We start from the raw sequence: 21444 nt of genomic DNA, 5'->3' as shown, positions 1-21444 counted from the left end.
CTATCATATAGGTCTGGAAATATTTCCATGACAGAGTCATATTTTGTGCATAACACAGGGAACCATCACTTCTGCCCGCAGATAGCCATGGATCAACATTTTTGTGCATAACCTGTCATTTATCCTGGAGAGTCTAATTACAGCTTCAAAGCTCCCAACTCTTTTGTTCAGGGATTGGCACACTATGACCCAGAGACTGAATACTGCCCACTGCCATTTTTGTAAATAAAATTTTATTGGAACAAGTCATGCTCATTTATTTACCTATTGTCTATGACTAGTTTCATGCTACAACAACAGAATTGAGTAGTTGAGACAGAGACTACCTAGTCTGCAAAGATGAAACTATTCATAATCTTGACTTTTAGAAAAGAAGTTTACTTACTTAGCTTTAGTTTAGATAAGCTAAAACTGTGTGAGTAAACATGATTTCATGTCTTATGACATGTTAGGTGAATAGCCCAATCTTTTGGTTTAAGCTCTTAATATTATACCCAAATGATGTCTTCCATGAAATGCAGTTTTCCATTTTCCATAGTCTCAGTTGTTTAAGTAAAAAAATAAAATAAAATAAATGCAATAACATAATTTAGGATGTTACTATTTTTAGGTTAGCTCTTCACCCACTGTTCTTCTCTGTCATATACATGATGCTCTTAAAATTATAGATGAAGATTCCTTTTAACTTGTATTAGTAACTTCTGTTAAATTATATTGGATTGCTTATTAAGTGAGTATGATTATCCACATTAAATCTGTCACCAGTGAAAAAAATTGCACACAGAGAAGAGCATAATCTTCTCATTAGCCTGAGACCCCAGGGCATGCATGAATATATGCACAGAGGCCTTGCATGCCCGGCTTCCCATGTGGAGCTCTGACTTTGCTGAAAGATGTCTAGAAACTGATGTAGTCAGGCAGCTCCCTGCTGGCTACACATCTGTACAGAACTCAGAAGCATTGTTTATTTCAGCAGAGATCTGGAATAAATTATCCGTAATAATTTGGCTTCTGAAATTGCTGTTTCAAATGTTAGACTATGGTGGGAGTGCTCACTTCTGAATCATAATTATTTTATTTTTGCAGAAGGTAAACTCCAATGGACTAGCACACAGTAGGTGCACACACAGTAATTGTTTGTTGTGCAAATTTATTATGTAAATTCCATCACAAATATGGGAGATCCTAGACGGTATGTTTAAGACCAAGGAAAATTTCGGTTCCTCAGGTCATCTATGGATGTTGAACTTTGAGATTTTATTTTTTCCAAAAGTTACATAGGATTTTTTAATTATTTAAATGTATATATGTTTTTATATTTATTTATTTTTTTAAATTATTTTTATTAATTTGTTTTTGTTATAGATATTTCTCCTTTTTCCCCATTGACACCCTCCTCCCATCCCCCCACCCCATCCCTAGCATTGTTGTCTATGTCCATTGGTTATGCGTACATACATATAAGTTCTGTGGTTTATCTCTTACCCCCAAAACTCCCTCTTCTGAGGTTTGTCAGTCTGTACCCTACTTCTCCCTCTCTGGGTCAATTTTGTTATTCAGTTTTTTAGTTCATTATATTCCACAAATAAGTGAGATCATGTGATATTTGTCTTTCTCTGCTTGGCTTATTTTGCTTAGCATAATACTCTCCAGGTCCCTCCATGTCATCTCAAAGGATAAGAGATCTTTTTTACAGCTGCATAGTATTCCATTGTGTACATGTACCACAGCTTTTTTATCCACTCATCCACTGATGGACACTTGGGTTGTTTCCAGATCTTAGCTATTGTAAATAGTGCTGCTATGAACATAGGGGAACTTTGAGATTTTAAAGCATTGTTTAGTCATATTTAAATGGCATGTCTGTGTGTATATTTAAGGTAACTTTGTGAGAAGTACATAAACTATAACCTGAAGATAATGCACAATACCTAATGAGGGGGACACAAGTTAATTTCTGTATAAAATGTAAAAAGTTATAAGAGTCTGTCACTCTTACCGTAACAAGAATAGTCCAGAAATTTTACGAAATAGTAGTCTGATTTGTTTACCTGTTTTGTACTCATCAGAGAATCCATTAGGCAAAAAACAAAACAAACCTGAATTAACTAAATTTTAGAAAGAATCAATCCCTTCCTACAAGAGGATTTCTACAGCTGATTTTATTCCTGGGGACATCTTGGAAATATCACAGAAAGGAAGGGAGAAACCAGGAAATCTTCAAGCAAACTTTCAATGATTGTGTGTGGGCTAGTATGAGAGATTATAGTCACAAGGTGCCCAGTAACAGAGCTGGTCTGTGCCCACTCAGCCTGTACTGAGTGCCAGGGCAGGAGAACTGAGAAACATCCTCTAGGGGTACATCAGGTCTTCCCCAAGTAGAAGAAAGTGACCTGCTGAAAGTGGAAGCAAGGCAGGAGAGATGAAAGAGATTCTCTAAAGTATATGAATTTCATTGATTGCATAACAATGGCCCAGTAAAACTTGGGTGCAGGGCAGCAAGGCTGAGAGGAGTCCTTCTTCTAAGACCATAGGCTTTTACCTAGTGCAAGGTCACAGCCTTCAGAAACTGGGTCAAAGCAAGAGAACTGAGAAAAGTGCCCCCTACCCTGAGGCACACCAGGCCATTACTGGGCACATTGTCACTGCCTACTGAGAGAAAGCTGGGGAAGAGCATCAAAGTGGAAAGAGATATTCCCAGCTCCAAGATGGATAGGCAGAGTGGTAGAGCAAAGAAAATGCCACGGCAACCCCAAGAGTTAGTTGGTGGTTGATCTTTAAAGCATAAAGAGGTTTCCCACAGTTTGGAAAGCTGGGGACTGGCCTGTGAAGATTGGAGACATTTCCAGAGTCCTTCAGGTTTTAGGATTACATGATATAGTGAAATAAGAGTCCTGATCCCACTCTTTAAACTTACGAAACCAGCCATGAGCTGAATTTAAATACCTGCAACAAAGCTCGGAGACAGTTTATCTGGACTGACAGAGCAAGGGCCATGCCATTCAATAGGCGTTTTGTTTGCCTTCATCCTCATTGTTCTTTTAAAATACATGGCCAGTATATACCAAAAAAAATGTGAGATACTAAGAGCAGAAGGACAACATGACCCGTGGTCAAGAGAAGAATGCCATTAGGAGCATATCCACAGATGGCCCAGATTTTAACAACAGAGGAAAGTGGCTATAGTGTTAATGGGAACTAGATTATTTTTGCAATCTTTTTGTCATCTAAAACTAATTTTTTTAAGTTTGTTTTAAAACACCCATGAGACATAACAAATTATTTAGCATACACGTAATTAGTGGCCCAGAAGGAGAGGCAGGAGAAAATTGGGCAGAAGATATATTTAAAAAATAATGGCCAAGAATTATCAAAATTGCTAAAGAACACCAAGCCTTACATTTAATAAGTTCAATGAATACCAAGCAAGATCAATACAAAAAATAAAAATAAAAAAGACCTCTAGACACATCATAGTCAAACTGGTAAAAATCAAAGGTTAAAAGAAGATTCTAATAGCATCCCAAGAAAAACACACATTACATTCAGAAAATCAACAAGAACAATGACTGCTTTTATTTAGGAAAAAAAGAAGGCCAGAGACAATAGAATAATATCTTTATGGGGTAGGAAAAAAAAAAAGAAAAAATCAATACAGAATTTGACAAGTATCTCAGCAGTGTTTAGTTGTTTTAATAATGTGTGTGTGTGTGTGTGTGTATGCCCACTGCTTACACAGTGTTTGATAGTTTTAACAATGTTTAAGATAGATAGATAGATAGATATAGATAGATAGATAGATAGATAGATAGATAGATAGATAGACACTGAGACCATGTTCATAGATGAAAGATTCAAAATAAGATGTTAATTATCTCTAAATTTATCTATAGATTCAGCATGATTCTAATTGAAATTCCAAAAGGATCATTTGTAGGAAATGCCAAACTAATTTTTTTTTTAATCCTCACCCAAGGACATTTTTCCATTTTTTGTTCAGACAGAGTGGGAGGAAGAGAGAGGAAGAGAAAAACATCGACGTGAAAGGGACACATCGTGTGGCTGCCTCCCACACGCTGGGGACAAACTGCAACCGAGGTGCGTGCCCTTAGTGGGAACCAAACCCGGGTCTCTCTGGACCGCGCAGGTTGACGCTCTAACCGCTGAGCCAAACCGGCCAAAGTGTGACAAACTAAGTTTTAAATGTATGTAGGAACGCAGAGAATCTAAAATAGCCAAATTTACTTTGAAAAACAAGAACAAAGTTGCAGGACTAACACTACCTGATTTCAAAGCTGAGTATACATGTGCATTAATCAAGACAGTCTAGCTTTGACATTAAGAGACAAAGAAATAATGACACAGTTTAGATAGTCTAGTAATAAACTCTCACATACATGGACAAATGATTTTCAATATAGGTGCAAAGACAATTCAATGGAAAAAGGATAGTCTTGGCAACAATGGTGCTGGAACAACTTGGTATTCATATTTTTAAAAAACTGCAATACACTCCCGACATTGTATATAAAATTCAACTCAGAATTAATCATATATATAAATATAAAATGTAAAACTATAAATCTTCTAGAATAAACATGGGAGAACATCTTTGTTACCTTGGGTTAGCAAATAGTTCTTAACTGAAATGCCAAAAGTATAATCCACAAAAGAAAAAAAATTGTACTACATTAAAATAAAAACTTCTGCTACCGAACCAACACTGATATGGCAATGAAACAAGAAGCCACAGACTGGGAGAAAATATTTCTAAAACATATATCCAATAAAGGACTTGTATCCTGACTATATAAAGAATTTTCAAAACTGAGTAAGAGGGAAAGACAACTCCATTAACAATTGGGTCATAGAGGTATAACCTATGAACACAGACAACAATGCAGTTAAGGCAGGGGGCGGGGCAAGGGATGTAAATGGGGGAAAATAAGGAGGACCATCTGTAATACTTTTAACAATAAAGATATATCAGCCTTAGCCAGTTTCTAAGTGGTTAGACCATTGGACCGTGTACTGAAGGGTTGTGGTTTCAATTTACAATCATGGGCACCCACCTGAGTTGCAGGTTCCATCCCTGGCCCAGTCAGGGTCGTAAGGGAGGCAACCAATTGATGTGTCTCTCTCACATCCATGTTTCTCTCTCTCCCTCCCTCCCTCCTGCTCTATCTAAAAATAAATAAAAAAATATCCTTGGGTAAGGATTAAAAAATATATAAAAAAAAAGTTCAGCAAAATATTTGCACAGATACTTTACCAAAGAACATATATGGTAAATAAGCACATGAAAAGATGTTTAACATAATAAGAAAATGCAAATTAAAACCACAATGATATCACATCTACTAGAATGGCTAAAATGAAAATAAATAGAATCAGCGTTGAAGAGGATGTGAACGATATACACTCTCATATCATTCTGCTGGGAATGTAAATGGTCCAATCACTTGAAAAACTTTTTTACAGTTCTTAAAAAAAAAAAAAAACACCTTAAAAGTTCTTTAAACTTCTTAAGAAGGTAAACATATACTAACCACATGACCCATCCATGCCACTCTGTAAGGGTAAATTTCATGTGTCAACTTGTCTGGATCACAGAATGCCCAGATATTTGCTTAAACATTGTTTCTGGATGTGTCTCTGAGGGTGTTTCTGGATAAGGGTAACATCTGAATCCGAATAAGGTCGATTGCCCTCCTCGTTGTGGGTGGGCCTTACCCAATCTGTTGAGGGCCCGAGTAGAATCGAAAGGCTGAGAAAGGCTGGATGGGTTCCTTCTCTCTGCCCGACTGTCTTCTAGCTGGAACATCAGTTTTCTCCTGCCCTTGGACTTGCACTGAGACTGGAACTTATACCATCGGTTCTCCAGAGTCTCTCGCTTGCCAGCTGCACATTTTAGGACTTTTCAGGCTTCATAATCATGTGAGACAATTCCTTATAGTAAATCAATCTCTCTTTTTTCTTTATTTGTATTGATGTAGATGTATCATTTACAGATTTATACCTATATATCTATAGCTCTATAGATTCATCTATATAGATATATTGTATATCTCCTATTGGCTCTTTTTCTCCATAGAACCCAAAATAACACACACTCCTAGGTGTTTACTCAAACAAAAAATGAAATTATATGTCTATATTAATACTGTACACAAAAGACTATAGCAGATTTATTTAGAGTAGTAAAAAACTAGAAATAATTCTAATATTTAAGCAGATGAATACATAAACAGGATATAGTATATCTGTGGAAGGATGGTAAGAAGCTAGGAAAATACCTGGGCAAGTGGAAGGGGAAACTGAGACAAGACAATTAAACAAAGTCAAACAGTTTAGACACTTATAGCCAGCTTGCGAATCACAAGACCTTATCTTCCCCAACCAAGGACACTTGTGAGCAAATGGGTTATACCCCTCCTCCCTAACCAGAGAATATGTAACTTAAATCACCCTGGTCTGGGAAAATAGAGAACAAAGACTCAATTAATGTCATTTGTGCCAGTTAAACCCAAGGACAGATCAAGCTGGGGAAAAAATAATGAAAACCCTGTTAAAGTTAGACAGACCTCAGATAAAAGTAAAATAGACCAAAGAATAATCCTAAACTCTCCTATATGCTCATTTTGATGCATCAGCATATTAGAAATGCACCTGAAAAGCTGATGAATATTCTGCTGAAAACTTCTTCTAAGATTCTCACCTGCAGGGGTTGTGGGGGGTGGGAATAAAAAGCCCTCAGCATGGCCTTTTTCCAGCTAGAGCAAGCCCATGACCCTTCCGGGACTTGAACTTTCTATTTCTAAGGGCCCAGGAGAGCAATGGGCAACGGCAGCTCAATCGAGGCCCATCCCCTGATCCTGTCTCCAAGGCACCCTTTTCTCTGACTTCTCACTTCTGTCACTTCCCAGTGAGCTAGCAGCAGCCCTACTTGGCTCACTTCTTGTCTGTGTCATCTCTAGAGAGCCAAATCAGAGCGCCACCTAGACCCTCCCCTCTTGTTTCTTCTACCCTAATTTCTTCCTTTATTTCACTGTCCCCAGCATTAATAAACATACTCTCAAACCAATTTGAACTCACATTGCAAAATCTTTCCTACACAAAGTCAAGAACCCACACACTACAGGCCAGTCTGAGGCAGACCTGTTCAGGGCCAGCCCCTGTCCGGTGACATATCTAAACAATTAGATACTAATCAGCAATAAAAAAGGAACTACTTATATATACAGAACTACATGGATAAATTTCAAAATCATAATGATGAGTAAAAGAAGCTAAATACAAAAGAAATATGCTGTATAATACTATTCATATAGAGTTCTAGAAAAGCAAATTTATCTTCAGTAACAAAGTGTTGATTAGTGGAGGAAACATTGAACTGCAAAGGGACACAGACTTTGGGGGGGATGGGAATATTTTGTTTTGATTATTGTGCCAGTTTAATAAGGATATGCATTTATTAAATTCATTAACTTGTTTACTTTAAATGAATGCAATTTATTGTAGCTTACACCTCAATGAAGTCCATTTTTAATATGAATATATATCTTTGTACATATGCAAGTGCATAGATAATGGTTTGGACAGTCACCTCTGTACATGGAAGTAAACTGGGAACTTTACCCTTTTACTTTGTATATTTGCAGATTTTAAAAAATGTACTATAACATATACTATAATGTATATAAATGTGCTATAAAAATGAAATTACAAAATAAAATTGTATAGCTTTATAACAAAGATTGAGGATGTATAGAAACCTTTAAGCATAGTTAAACATTACTCATAATTTCATTTCTCAAAAAGGGCCTTGTTAACATTTTGGTTCAATTTAAACAAGTATCGTGTGTGTATGTTCTTGGGAGCATGATTACACATAAAACTGAGATCATTCTATGTGTAATTTTTGCATCTTACTTTTTAAATTTTATATTATAAACATTTCCAAATGTCTAGCTATTGTTTGAAAACATGATTTTTATGGAAGCATAGTATTCTACTATATGGAAGCACTGTAATTTATTTAACCATTCCTTATTGTTGGATATGTGAATTATTTCCCATTTTTAATTGTAAGTAATGCCCTCAAAATATACTTACAAGTGAATTTTTTTATGTTTCCCTCTTTATTATATCAAAATAGATTCCTGAAGGTGGAATTATTGTATATAAAGCAACACAATCGCTCCTCCCGTTGCACAGTTCTGATACAATTGATTTTCAGTTAACATAGCACAGTGCAGAGGGCTGCCTCCATTTTAAAATTATTGATGCATACGGTCACGTTGATTTTCCAAAAGCGGTGCCAATTTATGTTTACTAGCAACCCATGGCACGTCCCAGCCAAACCTGAACAATATCACTTTTTAAACTCTTTGATAATTTGAGAGGCAAAACATAGTATCTAATTTGTAATTTATTTCTCTTTTATTATTAAAATGGCTTCACTTCTGTCATATGTTTATTAGTCATATGTGTCTCTTCTTTATGAACTATAGCCTGTTTTACAATTTAAAGCTAAATGCTCTGCAAAGACAAATGGAATTAAAAATTTTATATCTCTATAATAATCCCTCTACTCTCTATAAAACTTTCAAATATTTAGAATCACCACAATATAATACTAAAAACATATCCTGAATGGTATCATGAAGAATGGAAGCAGTGAATAAGTAATCCATGGTCGATACATACCACCAGAATAGAAGTGAACAAGGAATATCAATTTTAATGTCTTCCTTCAGTTTAATCTCAAAGCTTTCAAACCCACAAGATTTAAAATTCTAAATCAAATCATTCCTTAGACACAATTTTTCATTTCCTATGAAAATAAGCTAGATTTTATTGCATACTGTAGTTGTTAGAAATCAAATGTTTTAGGTTACTAGTGTATTTATCATATGTAACTTTTCATTATTAATGTAATAAAGACCTGTTTGAAGTGATAAAATCTGTCATTAAGAAATGGAATATGGCCCTGGCCAGTTTTGCTCAATGATTAGAGCATTGAACTGCAGACCAAAGAGTCACAGGTTCGATTCCAGTCAAGGGCACGTACCGTGGTTGCGGTTCTGTCCCCAGCCCTGGTCCTGGTTGGGGTCCTGCGGGAAGCAACCAATCGATGTGTCCCTCTCATATAGATATTTCTCTCTCTCCCTCTCTCTCTCCCTTCCACTTTATCTAAAGATAAATGGAAAAATATCCTCAGGGGAGGATTTAAAAAAAGAAGAAATGGAATATAACTGGTTTGAAGTACATCCATCAAGATAACAGGACAGAGATTGTCAAAACAATACGGCCTTCCAGTGTGCGGGCTCAGCACAGGGCTGGGCACGTGGTAGGCACTCAACTACATTAACAGAGTAAAGGATAACTAAATAAATACTCATTTTCTGAGGATATTTTTTTCATTTTTAATGAAGATATGTTTTAATTTACATATAAGATAGTGTATAGGACTTACGTATTCAGGCTAATGAGTTTTGACAATTTCTCCGGCGTTATCACCATCTAGGACCAAATGTAGAATACTTCCATTTCACCAGCAACTTTCTTTCTGGTCCTTTCCAATCAATTTCCCAATTCCAATATCTAGAAATTATCACTTTCTGATTTTTATCACCATCACTAGTTTTTTTTTGTTCATGGACTTTATGTATATTAAATCAACAGTGTTCATTCTTTTATGCAGGAATTATTTTGCTCAATATAACATTTCAAAAATTCATTCATGTTGCTGTGAATATCATTACCTTTAACACTGAATATAAATTGAAGTCATTGTATGGATATACTGCAACTTGTTTTTCTATTCTCCTATTGGTGGACATTGGGTTATTATTTTCAATTTGGAGTTATTAAGAATAAGGCTGCTATGGCCATTGTTGCACAACTTTTTGTGGGCATAGTTTTCCTTTTTCTTAGATAAATTCCTACAAGTGGAATTGCTGGGTTTGGGGAGAATGTATGTTTACTTTTATAAGAAGCTGCCAAAAACTTCCTTGAATATACTCTCATCAGCAATGCCTAAACGTTCTGGTGGCTCCACATCCTTACCAACACTTATTGTCAGCTTCTTTATTTTTACCATCTCAGTGGGCATGTAGTGATGTCTCATTGTGTTTGTTTTTGATGGAGATATAAAGTTTCATGACTTTTCATGTTTTTTATAAACTATGCAATCACATATAAAAGCAGACAGAACTGTTTTTTTACAGGCAACTATTTTCTGACTTCTATTATCATAGATTAGCTTTGCTAGGTCCAGTAATTAAAATAAATAGACTATACAGTGTGTTATATATCTATTTCTGCATAAAAATTGCCACAAACTTTGCAGCTTAAAACAAAATATATTTATTATTTTACGGTTTCCATACATCAGAAGTCTGGCACAGCATGGCTTAATTCTCTGCTCAGGGTCTTATAAGACCCATATGAAGGTGCTGATTTATGAGAAGTTCTCCTTTGGGGCTCAGGGTCATCTTCCAAGCACTGGTTGTGGGTAGAATCCATTTTTTTCCCTCACACCTTCCACATGGACTCCTTCATCTCTAAGCTAGTCTGAATTATTCTCAAGCTTCGAATCTCTGATTTCCCCTTCAGCCTCTGCTTTTAAGGGCTCATATGATTAATTGGGCCTTCCAGGATAATTCTGAATAATCTTCCAATTTTAAGGTCAACTGATGAGTAAGCTAAATTACATCTCCAAAGTCCCTTTTGCCATTGCAGATGAAGGGACTACATCTCTCTGAGACTCGTGGACAGGAGATTCTTGGGGTGCAGTCAGAATAAGCATATTCAAAAGTCCCCAGGGGAGAATGAATGCTTTTTATTGGTTTGGAGTTATATTTCTGGGGTTGTAGCATTCCAGTTCCCTCAGTTCAGTCCTGGGAGAGGGTTTACTGAGGCTAGAAATAAGGCCAGAGTCCAGAGTGTCTGCTCCATAATGCAGCCAGGTCCAGATCAGGATTAATCTAGATTTAATCCATTAGTTCATTGTATGGGACCCACGGCTGTGGGCCACATGGTGAATGCAAGGCATGGGAGCCTGACAAGTGTCAAAGCAGGCAGCAAGAGAGAGAGAGAGAGAGAAAGAGAGAGAGAGAGAGAGAGAGAGAGAGAGAGAGAGCGCGCTTTCCTTTATCTAGGACAGTGATTCTCAACCTGTGCATCACGATCCCTTTGGGGGTTGAACGACCCTTTCACAGGGGTCGCCTAAGACCATCAGAAAACACACATTTCTGATGGTCTTAGGAACTGAGACACTGCTCCTCCATCCCTCTCCAGGCAGGTCCACCCACATGCAGATACACCCACATACGAGTACCCGGCATGATGACATCATTGCATCAACCCCATTACATACACCTCATACAAATACAAGTGCATGTGACAGAGTTGGTGCCATAATGTACTTATGCAGACCAGTCACACATGTGTAGAGAGCAGCTACTGTGTAGAAAGCAGCTACTCTGTTAAAAGCAGCTACTGTGTTGAAAGCAGCAGTATTGGAGGTAAAATGACACTTCGTGAATTTTAATTACTGGGTAAATGTAAAATCATGTACTGTAAAATCATTAACTACTACAAAAAAAGATTTCTGTACCATAAGAACTTAATCTGGATGCTGACTGGTCTTTTTATATTCAGCTGTAGTTGATGTGAATACTGCCCTTTTGTGATAGTAACAGGTATGTAAAAAAACCAACAACACAGAGAATGGTAAATCATAGGAAACTTTAATGAACTGCATTGACTAAACTATGCCATGTATCATCTTTTGTATTATTAAAGCTATTGTTATATATCATTTTCATTAGCAAACCATCCATGACAATGGATTGTGTAGAGAAGAACATTAAGAAAAGAAAATATAGTGAGAATTTTTTACAGTATGGTTTCACCTCAATAATTACAGCAGGAATTGAGAAACCGCAATGTGTTATTTGTTGTGAAGTTCTATCAGCTGAATCTATGAAGCCGAACAAAACTAAAACGCCATTTTGATAGCAAGCATCAGAGCTTTGCTAGCAAGGATACCAACTATTCTAGAAGCAAAGCTGATGGACTCAAAAAAGCCAGACTTGACACTGGTGGCAAGTACCACAAACAATATGTAGCAGCCATTGAAGCTTCATATTTGGTGGCACTCAGAATTGCCAGAGCTATGAAACCTCACACCATTGCTGAGGATTTACTGTTGCCAGCGACCAAAGACATTGTTTGAGTTATGATTGAAGACCAATTTGTTATGAAATCGAGTGTAATTTCTTATCTTAACGACACTGTTCGCAGAGGAGTAGATGACATGTCTGCTGATATTCTTGATCAGGTAATCCAGGAAATTAAATCTGCTCCACTTCCAATATTTAGCATCCAGCTTGATGAATCTACAGACATTGCAAACTGTTTCACAGTTACTGGTTTATGTGAGGTATATTAATGATGGCGACTTTAAAGATGAGTTTCTTTTTAGCAAACCCCTTGAAACAACAACTACTGCACATGATGTATTTGACACAGTTGGTTCATTTCTGAAAGAGCATAAAATCTCTTGGGAAAAGGTGTGTGGTGTTTGCACAGATGGTGCTCCAGCTATGCTAGGATGTCCATCTGGATTTCAACATTTGATACTGAATGAGTCACCAAAATCATCGGAACTCACTGTATCATTCATCGGCAAGTATTAGCAATGAAGACACTGCCACCAGAGTTACAAGAAGTAATGAAAAATTCTGTCAATTTTGTAAAGGTGAGCACTTTAAACAGTCAACTGTTTTTGCAACTGTGCAATGAGTTGAATGTGCAGAACAGTGCTCTGCTATTTCACACTGAAGTGAGATGGTTGTTAACAGGAAAAGTTTTAAAATGTGTTTTTGAGCTTCGTGATGAACTCAAAACGTTTTTTAACCAGAAAGCAAGACCACAGTTCGAAGCACTTTTCAGTGATAAAAGTGAACTGCAGAAAATAGCTTACTTGGTTGACATCTTTGCCATCTTGAATGAGTTAAATTTATCACTGCAAAGACCAAATGCAACATTCCTCGATTTGTCTGAAAAGATCCGATCATTCCAAATGAAACTTCAGCTTTGGCAAAAAAAAATTAAATGAAAATAAAATTTACATGTTGCCTACCTTATCTGCTTTCTTTGAGGAACATGACATTGAACCAGACAAAAGGATTACAATGATAATTTCTGTGAAAGAACACTTGCACATGCCTGCAGACAAAATTTTAACGTATTTTCCAAATCTACCTGACACCACATTTGCACTTGCCAGAAGCCCATTCACAGTCAAAGTTGAAAATGTTCCTGAGACAGCACAAGAGGAATTCATTGAACTTATTAACAGTGATGCAGCGAGAACTGATTTCTCTACAATCCCAGTTACAAAATTCTGGATCAAGCGTTTGCAGTCATATTCTGTTCTGTCTGAGACTGTGTTGTGCCTTCTTCTCCCATGTCCAACAACGTATCTTTGTGAAACAGGGTTTTCCAGCTTGTCGGGTATCTAGTCTAAATACAGAAATAGACTTGTTGTGGAAGATGATCTTCATTGTGCTTTTGCAAAGACTGCCCTGAGAATTTCTGATCTGGTGAGATAGTAGCAATCTCAACCTTCGCATTGATGTTGGCTTTTTACGCCTACTGTAGCAAAATGTAGCAATGTAGTTTACTGTTGATATATTAATACTGTTACCCATGCTACACCATGCTTCAAGACAAAATTCCATTTATTTGTAATTAGAAATAAATATTTCACAATATATAATTACATATTGTTTTTATAATTAATCACTATGCTTTAATTCTGTTCAATTTGTAACAGTGAAAATACATCCTGCATATCAGATATTTACATTACAATTCATAACAGTAGCAAAGTTACAGTTATGAAGTGACAACAAAAATAATTTTATGGTTGGGGGTCACCACAACATGAGGAACTGTCGTGGCGTTAGGAAGGTTGAGAACCACTGCTCTAGGAGATTAAATATTCAGGTTTCTAGCACTTGCAGGGGCCACCTCTGTTCTGGCCACTGACTCACTCCCAGGTGTGACATACAGGTAGGCATCTGCCATGTCACTGAAACCTTCCTGGGCATGCATCTAAAACTGTCTTTGTCCAATTCCTTTCCTCCATGAGGGTAATAGACCTGGAGTGTTAAATTAGCTAATCTATCCTTTATTCTTTTCCTGTTAAATAGTAACCAGGTTAGCTCTGGCTGGTTTGGCTCGGTGGTTAGAGTGTTGGCCTGTAAAATGAAGGGTCACAGGCTTGATTCCAGTCAAGGACATATACCTGGGTTGCAGGTTTGATCCCTCACCCAGTCAGGGTCTTGTGGGAGGCTACCAATCAATGTGTTTCTCTCACATTGGTGTTTCTCTCTCTTTACCTTCATTCTATTCCCCCACTCCCTCAAAAAAATCAATGGAAAACTATCCTCGGGTGAGAATTAACAAAAAAATAAAAAGTAAAATAAAAAAGAATAACCAGGTTATGGCAACAGTATCAATGCAACATATTCATAAGTATAACAACATAACCAAGGTCATGGGGCCAAAATTTTGTCACCATCAGTAATTTGCTGCAGTCAGATTAGTATCTATGAGATTCAAGCATACTCGCTATTATCAGTAATTTTAAACATTTCTTTTGTGAGAAGAATTTTATTCTAAGAACACACCATAGTTTGTTTATTCACTCTCCTAGTTGACTGACGTGTGTTTTTCCAGTTTTTTGCCATTGTGAATAAGAATGCCATGAATACTCTTTTACAAGTCCATAGTTAACATATGTTTGCATTTCTCTTGGTCAGTACCTAAGAATGTAATTGCTAAGTCACAGGGGACATGTATGTTTGATTTTATAAGAAGCTGCCAAATAGTTCTCCTAGTTGTTTGCACCATTTTTTACACTCCCACTAGGGATGTGTGAGAGTTTCAGCTGCTGCAAATCCTCCCTACATTTGTTGTCAGGCTTTTCTTTTCTTAAAACCATTATAGTGAATGTAAAATTGTAGCACACTATGGTTTTAATTTGCCTTTTCCAGATGATTAATGATGTTCAGCTATTTGTCTAATGCTCATCGGTTACTCATATGTTTTCTTTTGTAAAATATATGTTCAAATTTTGTGCTCTCTTTAAAAATAAGATTTTTCCACCCTGGTTGGTTTTCTCAGTGGTTAGAGCATCAGCCCTCAGACCAAAGAGTTGTGGGTTCAATTCTGGTCAAGGGCATGTATCTCAGTTGCGGTTCCATCCCAGGTCCTGGTTGGGGTCGTACCAGAGGCAACCAATCGGTGCATCTCTCTCACATTGATGTTTCTCTCTCTCTCTCTCCCACTCTCTGAAAAATCAATAAAAGAATATCCTTGGGTGAGGCTTAAAAAAATAATAATTAAATGATTAAATAAAATAGGATTTTCCAATTATTAATTTATATATATCAGAATACAAGTTCTTTGTCAGATATTTATTTCAAATATTTTCTCCAATATGTGACTTGCCTTTTTATTTTCTCAATAATGGCTTTTTAATAGCAGAAAATTGAATTTTGATGAAGTCCATTTATCAATTCTTTTGCTATTATTGTTAGTGTTTTTGAAGTCTTGTCTAAGAATATGCATTTTTTTGTTAGAAGCTATAAGGTTATAGATTGTTTACATTTAAGGATATAATCCCTCCTAAATTAATTTTTCTCTATGAAGTGGCATGAGGATTGAACTTTATTTTTTAAATGTAGATATCCATTTTTTTCTAGCACTATTTATTAAAAAGACTTTTCCTTACCTTATTCATTAATTTTTGTCAAAAAGCACCTGAATATATTTGTATAGTATAAATTCTCTAGCTCTGTTCTTATTTTTCAGGCTAATTGTCAGTATCTAAATCCTTTGAAGGTATACCAGTATCATTTGTTGAAATGATTTTTCTGTCCCTATTTAATTGCCTTAATGTTACTGAACTAAAGGGGTTCATTGGTACCCAATCAAATCCCAGCAGGATTTTGCAGCAAAAAAAACCAGTTTTATTAGTTAAGAAAATGGTGCCAAACCAGAAGTCACAGGTGAACTTGTGTTCAAAGACCTGGCTCCTTTATGGCTTCTAGGGGATGGATTATGTAGCAGAAAAATCTTTAATCGTGGTGGAGTTAGGGTCATAGTCTCTATGGATTGGTTGGCACTAGGGTAGTGGGTAGTTGATCATTGCATCTTATCCTGATGTCAGCCATGGCATCCTGATGTCTGATTTTACAAGGGTATGGTTGTTGAGTTCCTTCTGTTTTTCTGGGTCTAGAGGTGAAACACATCTAAGGCCTAGATGTTATCTTTAGTTTGACTAAAACTCTGTTTCTGTGGTCAACAGACCCAAGACTTTGTTCCTAAGATTATTTGATCCTGACCAGGACCTCACTGTCCTGAGGGCTTACTGATCAAGGGAGCAGACATGCAAAGGAGAAGGAGATGGGTGCGTCAGGATATTCTTAGGCTGGACAAGGGCAGTTTGAATCAAAGGGAAAGAAAAAGAGCCCTGGACGGTTAGAGCGTCGGCCCGTGGACCAGCGAGGCCTGGTTCGGTTCCCACTAGGGGCATGTACTTTGGTTGCAGTTTGTCCCTGGCCTTGCTTAGGGTTGTGTTGATGGCAACCACTGGATGTGTCTCTCTCGCATCGATGTTTCTCTCTCTCTCTTCCTCCCTCTCTCCCTTCTGCTATATCTCAAGATAAATGCAAAACTGTCCTCGGGTGAGGATAAAAAAAAAAGGAAGGAAAAGAAAAGGTCAGATTTAAAGAAGTTAGGTTTCTGTGTGGATACGCTAGCAATTTTGTCAAAAACCAATTGATCATATATATGTGGGGCTATTTTTGGACTCTATTCTGTTTCATTGATCTGTTTGTCTAGCTTTTTCTAACATCACATTGTCTTGATAGTGGCTTATAAAAAATCTTGAGAACAACTTTGTTATCTCTCAAGGATGTTTTGACTCTTTTAGGCCTTTGAATTTTGTTATCAGTTCATCAATTTATACAAAAACACCTGCTGAAATTTTAAATGAGATTGTGTTGAATCTGTATATATTCATTTAGGAAGAATTGACATTTTAACAATATTTAATGCTTCTGGTCAATGGACATGGTATATCTCTCCATTTGTTTGGTTCTTCTTTAATTTCTCTCAACAATGTTATATCATTTTCAGCACACATTTTCAGTATTGCAAATTTATCTTTATTTATTTATTATGTTTTGATGTATTATAAATAGCACATATTGTATAGTATTAATTTCTAATTGTTGCTAATATACAGGGTGGGGTAAACGTAGGTTTACCGTTGTTAATATGAGAAATAATACAATAATCAATAAATAATAATACAAGAATAAACTGTTTCACACACTTACAACTGTAAACTTACTTTTGCCACACCCTTTATAGCAATGGCAATTGATTTTTTTAATATTGACCTTTATCTTTGAAACATAGATTTTATATATAGATGATCATGTTGAACGCAATAAAAGATAGTGTTACCTTTTCTTTTCTAATTTAGATGCCTAATTTATTTATTTATTTTGCCTTGTTACACTAGCTAAAATCTTCTAGAACAATGTTAAACAGAAGTGATGATAGTGAAGATCTTTTTCTTGTCTAATCCTTAAGGGAAAAATATTCACTCTTTTTCTATTAGTATGGTGTAGCTATACATTTTTCAAGGATACACTTTTTCAGATTGAGGAAGTTTCTTTCCATTCCTAGATTGTTGTAAGGTTTTTCTGTTCATTTGTTTGTTTGTTTTTGTTTTTGTTTTTTTTTAATCAGCAACAGATGTTGAATTTTGTTAAATAAATCTTCTGTATCTATTGATATAATAATATAGTTTGTCTTTTTTTTTTAGACAGTATGTTGAGTTTCACTGAATGATTTTCAACTATTAAATCAATCTTGCATTCCTGAATAAACCTCAATTGCCATGATGTATTATAATTTTTATATAGTGTTGAAGTCAATTTACTAAAATTTTATTAGAATTTTGGGGGCTTGTTTAAGTTCATGGGTCTGTAATTTTCTTGTGATATCTTTGCAAGGTTTTTGTATCAGGATACTTGCATTATAGAATGTATTAGAAAGTATTCTGTACTCTAATTTCTCTGGAAGTTTGTGTAGAATTAATATTGTATCTTCCTTAATTGCTTGCTAGAACCAGTTGAGCAAGGAGTTTTGTTAAAGGGAAAGTTTCTAACTATAGATTAATTTTCTCTAATATATGGAGTATATTTCTCTAATAACATTTTCTCTGATCAGGTTATCTATCTCTTCTTAAGTGTGCTTTGGTAGTTTGTGTGTTTTGAGAAATTTATTTTATCTAAGCTATTGAAATTATTGGCATAAAGGTGTTCATAATTTCTTATTATACTTTTTAAAAATATATTTTTATTGATTTTGAAGAGAGAGATAGAAACATCGATATGAGAGAGATACATCGATGGGCTGTCTCCTGCTTGGCCCCTACTGGGGACTGAGCCTGAAACCTGGGCATGTGCCCTGATCAGGAACTTTCTGGATCTCTCGGTCCATGGGGCAATACTCAATCCATTGAACCACACTGGCCTAGCTCATATTATACTTTTAATATTTGTAGAATCTGCAGTGATATAATAGTGTAGTAGTTGTATTTAGGATTGCCATTTTGCTATTCTTTTGAGTCAACTTTTATTTTCTCTTTTCCTTTTTATTTTTAAATCAGATACTTTGTAGTAATTCATTTTTATTCTTATTGGCTTTCTAGCTATAAGTCTTTGCTTTATTTTTATTTTTTTGTTTATGTATTATAATATTTAACATAATCCTGGCTACTTAGAGTTAATATTGACTAAATTCAGGTATAAAATAAGAATCTTACAACAATATATTTTCCTTTATTATCTCTTCTTTAAGCTATTTTAGTCACATGCACGACATATTTATATGTTTTAACTCATCTACATATTATATTTTTTAACTAGTTTTAGGTCTTTTAATGAAATAAAAAATAGATAGTATTTATTTGCCCACATATTTCCATTTGTGGCATTCTTATGTTTTTTCCTAAATATTTTTTATTTTTTTTAATTTTTTATCCTCACCTGAGGACATTTTTCCGTTTTTTTTTTTTTGTTCAGGTAGAGTGGGAGGGAGAGAGAGGAACAGAGAGAGAGAGAGAGAAACATCGATGCGAAAGAAACACATCGAGTGGCTGCCACCCGCACAACCGACCAGGGCCAGGGACAAACTGCAACCGAGGTACGCGCCCTTAGCGGGAAGGGACCCGGGTCTCTCAGGACCGCAGGCCGACGCTCTAACCGCTGAGCCAAACCGGCCAGGGCGAGTTTTTTCCTAAATATTTTAATTGATATCTGATGGTATTTTCCTTTACCCTAAGTTTTTTTGTTTCTTTGGATTCGTTTATTTGTCGCATTTACTGTAGTGCAGCTCTATTTGCAACAAACCTTTTTATGTGTGTATGTAACTAAAATGTCTTTATTTTGCCTTCTTTTTTGGATATCACTGGGTATATAATTGTTAGTTGATCTTTTCCTCCACTCCACAGTCCAGTCTTCTGGCTTCCTTATTTTGGTTGTTACATAATTTATAAATTGTCTCCCTCTATGTAACATGTGGTTTTTCTTTTCCTGTTTTCAAGATTTTCTCATTCTCTTCATCTTTAAGCTGTTTGACTCTGATGTATCTAAGAGTGGTTTCACCTGAGTTCATCCTACTTAGAAATAGTTGAGCTTCTTGGATCTATGGATTTATATTTTCTGTTTCTATGCGTGTTCATTATTTTCTATCTTGAGACTGGATATTTTATTTAATACCTTGTACTGACTTTGGATTCTGTTATGTTCCTCTGAAGATTATTGCTTTTTATTCTGTTTTTCAGTTAACTTGTATGAATTCAAACTACAATCTTTCTATTGACATCTTATGCTCTGTAATTTTTTTTTTATCCTCACGTAAGGACATTTTTTTTTTTTTTGCATTTATCTTCAGATAGAGTGGGAGGGAGAGAGAAAGGAAGAGAGGGAGAGACACATTGATGTGACAGAGACACATAGACTGGTTGCCACCCACACGACCTCAACCTGGCTTGGGACAAACTGCAACCGAGGTACATGCCCTTAGTGGGAACTGAACCAGGGCCTCTCTGGTCCGTGGGCTGATGCTCTAACCGCTGAGCCAAACCGGCCAGGGCTTGATCTATTCTTATGGTTTCTCACTGCTGCATTCTAGCCTGGTCTCTTTTGTTATTGTATTATTTGTCAGTCAGCTAAGTCTCTGGGTAGAGAGAGGGTTTACCTTCTCAGCGGTTTCCTTGTTTCTAGGGATCCTACACCAGCTGCTGTGCCATCTATAGGCTCTATCCTGTGCAGTTCAGATGCATAAGGCTTCATCTTTTTACAGCCCAGTTGTTGCATAGTTGAGGAATGTGCTTAGTTAAAAAATGTATTTTTTTAAAGCAGTAAACTCACAGATATGAATTCAAGTAATTTATTTTTCCAGAGTAGATTTCCGGCTGCCACCACCGCCGCCGGAGCCGCTGGAGCCGCGACGCCTAAAGGAGGAGAAAAGGAGGCCACGAAGGCCGGGCACGGCAGCACACGAGCCCGAGGAGATCGATGCACAGCTCCAGGCTGCAAAGCAGAAGGCCAGGGAAGAAGAGGAACAAGGAGAAGAAGGTGGAGATGGGGCTGCAGGTGACCCCCCAAAGGAGAGGAAATCACTAGACTCAGATGAGAATGAGGATGAAGAGGATGATTACCAGCAAAAGCGCAAAGGTGTGGAAGGCCTTGTTGACACCGAGAACCCCAGCCGGGTGGCACAGACAACCAAGAAAGTCACACAACTGGACTTGGACAGGCCCAAGGAGCTTTCAAGGAGAGAACGAGAAGAAATCGAGAAGCAGAAAGCAAGAGGGCGTTACATGAAAATGCATTTAGCTGGGAAGACAGAGCAAGCCAAGGCTGACCTTGCCGGCTGGCGACCATCTGAAAACAGCGGAGGAGGCCGCCAGGGAGAAAGAAGAGAGGAAAGCGAAAGATGACGCGACTTTGTCAGGAAAACCAAGCAGGCGCTCTCGCTGAATAAGCAGCTGGGCCTGAGGGAAGACGTACCGGGGAACTGGGCCATGTGGCCAGGACCGCTGCTGTGTCTCGCCCACCCTGTGCCCTGTCACCGCTGCAGCAGCCCCTCAAGACAAAGAGTCCCCCACTGCCTGGGGCCTCCTTTTCATCTTGGCGCAGAAATGTTTGGGGGATGATGGCTGGGGGACCTGGGGGGCTGTGGGGGAGGCGGCAGCTGCTATCTTTGAGACAGAAAGATGCAGGACAGCATTTCACTTGTAGCCATTCAAATGTTTTTAGAATTCAGAACCTTTATGGT

General features: G+C 36.9%; 1 pseudogene; it reads left to right on the top strand.

Moving 5' to 3' along the window:
• Positions 1–1175: 1175 nt before the first annotated feature.
• LOC118622455 lies at positions 1176–21322 on the top strand (annotated as a pseudogene).
• The last annotated feature ends 122 nt before the right edge of the window (positions 21323–21444 follow it).

This window comes from Molossus molossus, unplaced genomic scaffold, assembly GCF_014108415.1.
Source record: "Molossus molossus isolate mMolMol1 unplaced genomic scaffold, mMolMol1.p scaffold_m16_p_9, whole genome shotgun sequence".
NCBI lineage: Eukaryota > Metazoa > Chordata > Mammalia > Chiroptera > Molossidae > Molossus > Molossus molossus.
Note: the sequence above shows the minus strand (reverse complement) of the source record. Positions and strands in the feature narration are given on the sequence as shown.